Source organism: Neolamprologus brichardi, chromosome 11 (genome assembly GCF_056152115.1).
Source record: "Neolamprologus brichardi isolate AB-2024 chromosome 11, ASM5615211v1, whole genome shotgun sequence".
Taxonomy (NCBI): Eukaryota; Metazoa; Chordata; class Actinopteri; order Cichliformes; family Cichlidae; genus Neolamprologus; species Neolamprologus brichardi.
In genome coordinates, this window is record NC_142114.1 from 14,543,963 (window position 1) to 14,550,419 (window position 6,457).

A 6,457-nucleotide genomic window follows, 5' to 3' on the forward strand; every position below is an offset into this window, starting at 1 on the left:
TAGTTTTCCTCCTCTGGATTAACTGTTTGGGAATTACATACATTTTATACATAGGACCAAATTTTAAATATGAAGATAAATGATGCCTGCATAGCCATGAGCCAGTGGACATCACTAAATGCCATGTCCCCTTTGCTGAAATGATTTGGTAGGCTTTTACTGCAGCTGCCTCAAGGTGTTATTTGTTTGTGGGTGTCTCATGCTTTTGTTTTGTCTTTCATAACTGAAAAGCATTCTCTGTTGGGTTGACATAAGGTGACTGACTTTGTCATTAAAAATATGCCAATTCTTTGGTTTGACAAACTCTTTGGTTGCTTTTATCTTGTAGTATGCTTTGGGTCATTATCCACTTGTCAGTTTTTCAGCATTTGGCTGAATCTGAGCAGAGAGCATAGCCCTGTATGCTTCAGATCCTGCTACTTCCATCTCCACTTACATTATCAATAAAAGCTAGTGACCTGGCTCCACTGGCAGCCATACATGCCCATGTGTAACACTGACAATCTTTCCTTCTTGTTCTTAAATGTAACCAGGGGTTTGCATCTTGTTGTAAACCAAAGATGTCAAACTCGTTTCACATCAGGGGGCGCACACAGCCTTCTTTGATGGTAAGTGAGTCATTCCAGTGAAACTTTGTTTTCTACAAGTGTGAAGAAGTGTAATTGCACATGTGATGTCTGTGATATTTAATATAAGAAAAACAAAGCACACAATTTCAACAGCAAATCTCAATTTTCTTTCAGTGTGATTAAAAAAATGCTGTCAGTGTGACTCCTGGGGCTTAAAATGCAAGAAATAAGACATAAATGTGAAAAATTACAAAAAAGACTGTCCTTTAACTATAAAGCAGGCTGTTAATTTTAATTCACAGGTATTATCATTAATTTTTTATCATTATTTTAAATTGTGGGCTCATTGTAAAAACAAATGATATTTTTAGAGAAATGATGAAAAAATTTAATTTCACTGTTTGTCTATTGCTTGTTTATTTTAGTGTAGCATAATTGCTAATAGGGGAGGACTTTGTCAGCAGGAAAAGCTGTTAAAATGATCCAAATATAGCTCAAAGTCAACAAATTTTCCAACACTGTCCAGTGGACTAGATTGGAGTCTTTGTCGGGCTCTGGGGCCTCGTCTTTGACACCCCTGTTGTAAACGTTCTGTATTTCATTCAGCAAGAAATCACTTGACAAGCTCTAGACTTTGACAATGATACACCTACCTCCCCCAGACTTTGACAATGATACACTTACCTCCCCCAGACTTTGACAATAATACACTTACCTCCCCCAGACTTTGACAATGATACACTTACCTCCCCCAGACTTTGACAATGATACACCTACCTCCCCCAGACTTTGACAATAATACACTTACCTCCCCCAGACTTTGACAATAATACACTTACCTCCCCCAGACTTTGACAATGATACACCTACCTCCCCCAGACTTTGACAATAATACACTTACCTCCCCCAGACTTTGACAATGATACACTTACCTCCCCCAGACTTTGACAATAATACACTTATCTCCCCCAGATTTTGACAATGATACACCTACCTCCCCCAGACTTTGACAATAATACACTTATCTCCCCCAGATTTTGACAATGATACACTTACCTCCCCCAGACTTTGACAATGATACACTTACCTCCCCCAGAGTGTTCTTGAGTTGGCTAGACATTTAGAGGCTAGAACAGGGGTGGGCAATCTCAGTCCACGAGGGCCGGTGTCCCTGCAGGTTTTAGATCTCACCTTGGGTCAACACACCTGAATCACATGATTAGTTCGTTACCAGGCCTCTGGAGAACTTCAGGACATGTTGAGGAGCTAATTTAGCCATTTAAATCAGCTGTGTTGCTTCGAGGACACATCTAAAACCTGCAGGGACACTGGCCCTCGTGGACTGAGATTGCCCACCCCTGGGCTAGAAGATTTTCTTCTTCACCAAGGAAAGAATTTCACGATCATCCACTTTAGTCATATTCTGTGGACCTTAAGGGGTTTTTTTTTTTTGGTGTTGCTGACCTGGTAAGTGCATTCATTCTTTTTTAAAATGTACCAGATTTTCAATTTGGCCACTTCAAGTTTTTGGCTAGTTCTCTGATTGGTTCATACATGTATCCATTCTCTTTGACTTATTCTTATCAGGGATGGGGCGTCTAGAGCCTGTCACAGCTACCATAGCGCAAAGGCAGGTTACACCACAGTCCAGGCCTTCATATTAAGAGTTCCAGGGACCAGCTACCAAATGGAAGTTTAATATGCATTTTTTTTATCTGCTTAATTTGTCATAAAATAGAGAAAAGGACTCATCTTTCTGCAAAACTGCTTGTCAGTCAATTGTCTAATTAACTTTGAGCTTCTGAAAATGAGGAGATATGTATGAAAATGATTGTAACTCCTAAACAGCTGAGGTGATGCTTTTGTTTACCCCTTGAATTAAAGCTGAACTTATGCACTGCGGTGCTGTACTGAGGCAAAACTACAACAATTGTGTCGCTGTGCAAATACGTGCAAACCTAATTGTGGCATGTAAGGGAACTTTATTTAACGCTAACCTGAAGAAACACCTTAGCATTCCCAAAGCAAGGTCATTAAAAAGTACTTAATGATACAAGCACAACCCAAAATAAACCAAAGAGGCACCATCTAGAAATACAAAATTAGCAAGCCGCCAAGCCCAGCCACAAAAACTGTCCCAGATGCTGAGAAAAGCGCCTTCGGGAGCCCATGCAGAATGCTTAAGGCTGGGTTGTTATTTTCAGAGGCAATAATTAGGGTCTGTAGTGTCAAGAATTCTCCCTGTCTCTGCAAATATTATTTTGTATGACAACTATTAAATGGCATTAAATCAGCCCAAGAAGCGTATTAGCTATGTTACTTGGGCATAACTATTTAAACTTGAATATACATAATGCCGGGTGAAAAGAAGCAGAGCAGAAGGAACAGGCAGCAGATCCAAATGCTAAAAAGAATTAGAAAGCCTCTTTAAACACTAAGAGCTAGAAGGAAATTGAAATTATGTACAAACAGATGGACGAGTGGGAAAAAGTTGATTGAATTCACTTTCTTGATATCAATTAGTCATGACCCCCTTAGACTTAATACTAAATTATAAATACCTTTGCTGGAACCTGTCAATTATTACACACATCACTTTTAAATGGAACTACAGGGCCCTTGAAATAAGTAATTACTGAAGATTATTATATACTGTCGGAGACATCACCGACCCGTCGACTGACAATTGATGGGTGAGAGCCTGCAGTTTTCTGAGAGACTGGCAGTCTCCTTGTTTTAATCAAAACATGACACATCAATCAATGTCAAGGTCAAATAATACTTGTTAGTGCTGCTCCCATAGATCCACATCATAATCAGCCTGTTACTTTCTCCCCTTTTCACAGTTCAAGGTATCAGCTGACACACAGTTCTCCACACACTTCCTGTGAACATGCATAAATGAATGCACGCTTGCTGAAGTGTGTGGTTTGAGTGTGTGCATGTGTGTCTGTATGAGAATGAGGATGTGAGGATAATTTAATTATAGTCCAGATAGAGTGGGTTACTGGGGTTAATATCCTGCATGCACTCTGTTCCTCTCCGGACACAGTAATTGCTTTAAGCACATTAGGAACTTTATTGACTGTGATGGCCTTTTAAGACATTACATTTCTGCTGCTTAGTGTCAGACAAGCGTCGTCCAGCTCTTACTGTCTCCCACTATCTCGTTTTCTTTCTTTCCCACTCTCCAAGCCTTCCCTCTTCTACCCCTGTCACTCTCTTCTTTATGCATGTGTCTCCTTGCCTGTATCGGCTTAATTGAGGCTCCATAAATATGATGAGATTTGTATAGCGCCTCATCCGTAGAGGCGGCTTGATGAGGTTTGACTGGCAGGTGATTAACTCCTCTTAACCCACAGAATCATTTGTCCTCCATGGAACAGTTGCACTAATGACACCATAAAAGACTTCTTCATGTGTCAAATTCTGGAGCGGAGCTCTGGAGAGAGAGAATCCAACAACTGCCTGGAAAAAAAAGTGCAGCCCCCTCACTTTCTTTTTTTTCTCAGCCGAGATCAATCCTCTCAACACCCCCTCAGTAGATGTCTCCATTTTCACTCAACTAGACCCCTTAATGAGGATGGAGGTGAATGGAAGGAGTTATTAAAAAGTCCTCACCTTCCTCCTGGGACCGCTAAAGAGGAATTATATGAAACTAAGTGCACTTACAGACCCAGTATGAGTTATTTCACATTTCTGTTCTCATAAATCCACATCCACTGCAGTCATGACAGGAGTGGAAAACCTGTTCTGTTCAAGAAAGAATTTGGTTTTCTCTTCTCTTTCGGACAAGACCTGCGGGAAGATTTTCCTCGGAGGTTTCAAGTGAAAAAAAAAAAAAGAAAATTACAGGTTGACGGTGTGGTGGTCCGGGATACGAGACCTGGAGAAAGAGATAGGAACGGGGAGAGAAGTTAAGGAACGATGTCACAGCTGACAGGGAGGAGAGCCAAGCAATATCTACAGCAGATAAGGACAGTGTGCAGAGATAAATGATCTAATATCTGCATGGATCAATGTCTGTACTGTCCCTCTAAAAGGGGCTCTCCTTATAAATTGTGCTATCCCTGTTACCACATGCATACAAACACACACATTCGCACTGCGTATACTCTTTGATATTACACACTCAACAACTATCTCAATTAGTACGAATTAAGATATATTGCTGTAAAGTTCCGGCGTGTCGAGAGCACTACGTAAATGTCTTCTTCCAGCTGTCCATTCCCATCACTCTGCAGATGGTAGCAGGGAGGAAATCTATTTGTTAAGATAGCACTATCCAGCTAATGAGAAATCAAGTGGCTTGACTTTTCACATGAATCCCATCATGTCCACTCGTATTATGAAACCAGGATGCCATTAGTTGCACTTAGTGTGACTAATGGCCACACTGAGTACCTTTGCTAACAGTCCCACCTTGTGGCAAATGAAATAATTACAATTCAAAGCATCACAGAGTTTGTCAGTAAAGTCTTATTTTCATTTATTAGAGATGATTGCCTCAGTAGGATATATAACTAACTTTAGCTATGTCTCACACTTATTTAACCACCATTTCTGGATTTGTTCTTGAATTTTTGGCCCAGAGAACAGCACATACGTCGTCTGACAAAACAAGGACCCATTTTCCCCACTTTTCCGAATTTCACATTTTTAAATGCTGAATCATTTAGTTTTCATTGCATCTCATTAGAGACCAACACCTGAAGCCTATACTGCAAATTAACATTCAGCTGACTCATTTACGAAGTTGTCTTTGGGATTACCATGTATTGTATTCACGGCATGAACTGCTGCATCAGTTGCCAGAACAGCAAAAATTACAAACCGTTGCAGAGAGCATAGCCTCAGTGCAGAGCTACTTTCATCTACCCCCTTATTCACAAGGGGTCGCCTCTGCAGGTAGTTCAACATATTTGATTTAGCAGATTTTTACACCAGATGTCCTTCCTGACACAACCCCAAAGGGATTTGTGTATCCGTCTGGGATCAAAATAGGGATCTTTCACTTGTTAGGCACGTGTGTAAGCCGCTGTCCTACGTAGCCAAATATAAATCCTTTTAAGTCTGAGAGGTTTTACAGCGGTTCTCTAAACTACACGATAACACTAGCATGGCAGTAGGCTCACGAAATATACAGCTGTTTATTCTGTTCAGTTGTTGAGCATGTCAGCATTACTGCCAAATGCAATATACAGCTGAAGACATGATTCGTTTTGTATTTATGTCATTATAAATAGACTGTCAAGATTTTATGGCGTGCATCCATCAGTCTTTAAAATATCTGCATATTCACAAGACGTTTAAATATCTTGATCCTACGTGCATTCATATTCCGTGCTGCGTGTCCTCATTGGCCTTGATTTATTCAAGCCCAGCAAACTGTGGCTGAACAACTGGGAAATTAGCCAGTAAAGACTCTGCATCATCTGCTTTTAAACATTAAACAGTTTCCTCAGAGCACTTTGGTGCTGACACAATGAAATCCTATTGATGGCAGTAAGAGAGCTGTAAGGGTGTTTTGTTTTCTAAAGTATTCTTTACACAAGCTGTAACATGAAGAAAATACTCCAGACACAATTTCCAAAGCAGAGTCAGACAGATGTGTGATAAAATATGAGGTAATTCTATGTGAGGTTTTGCTGCAAGCCAGCCCTGCTTTTATTATTTATTTTGAAATGACAAATATCTTTGGTAGAAGACATTGATAAAGTGTGGTGGGTAACATAGCAGAAGCTCTGCAGCTTTTCTGTAGCATGATGAATATTGAATCACTTTGTTTCAAGGGGAAATTTGTCAGTTACTAATTTCAATCCAGGGACGGAATTAAGGAATCGCTCATTTTCATTTGGGTGCACTGGGAATAACAATGGAATATATTG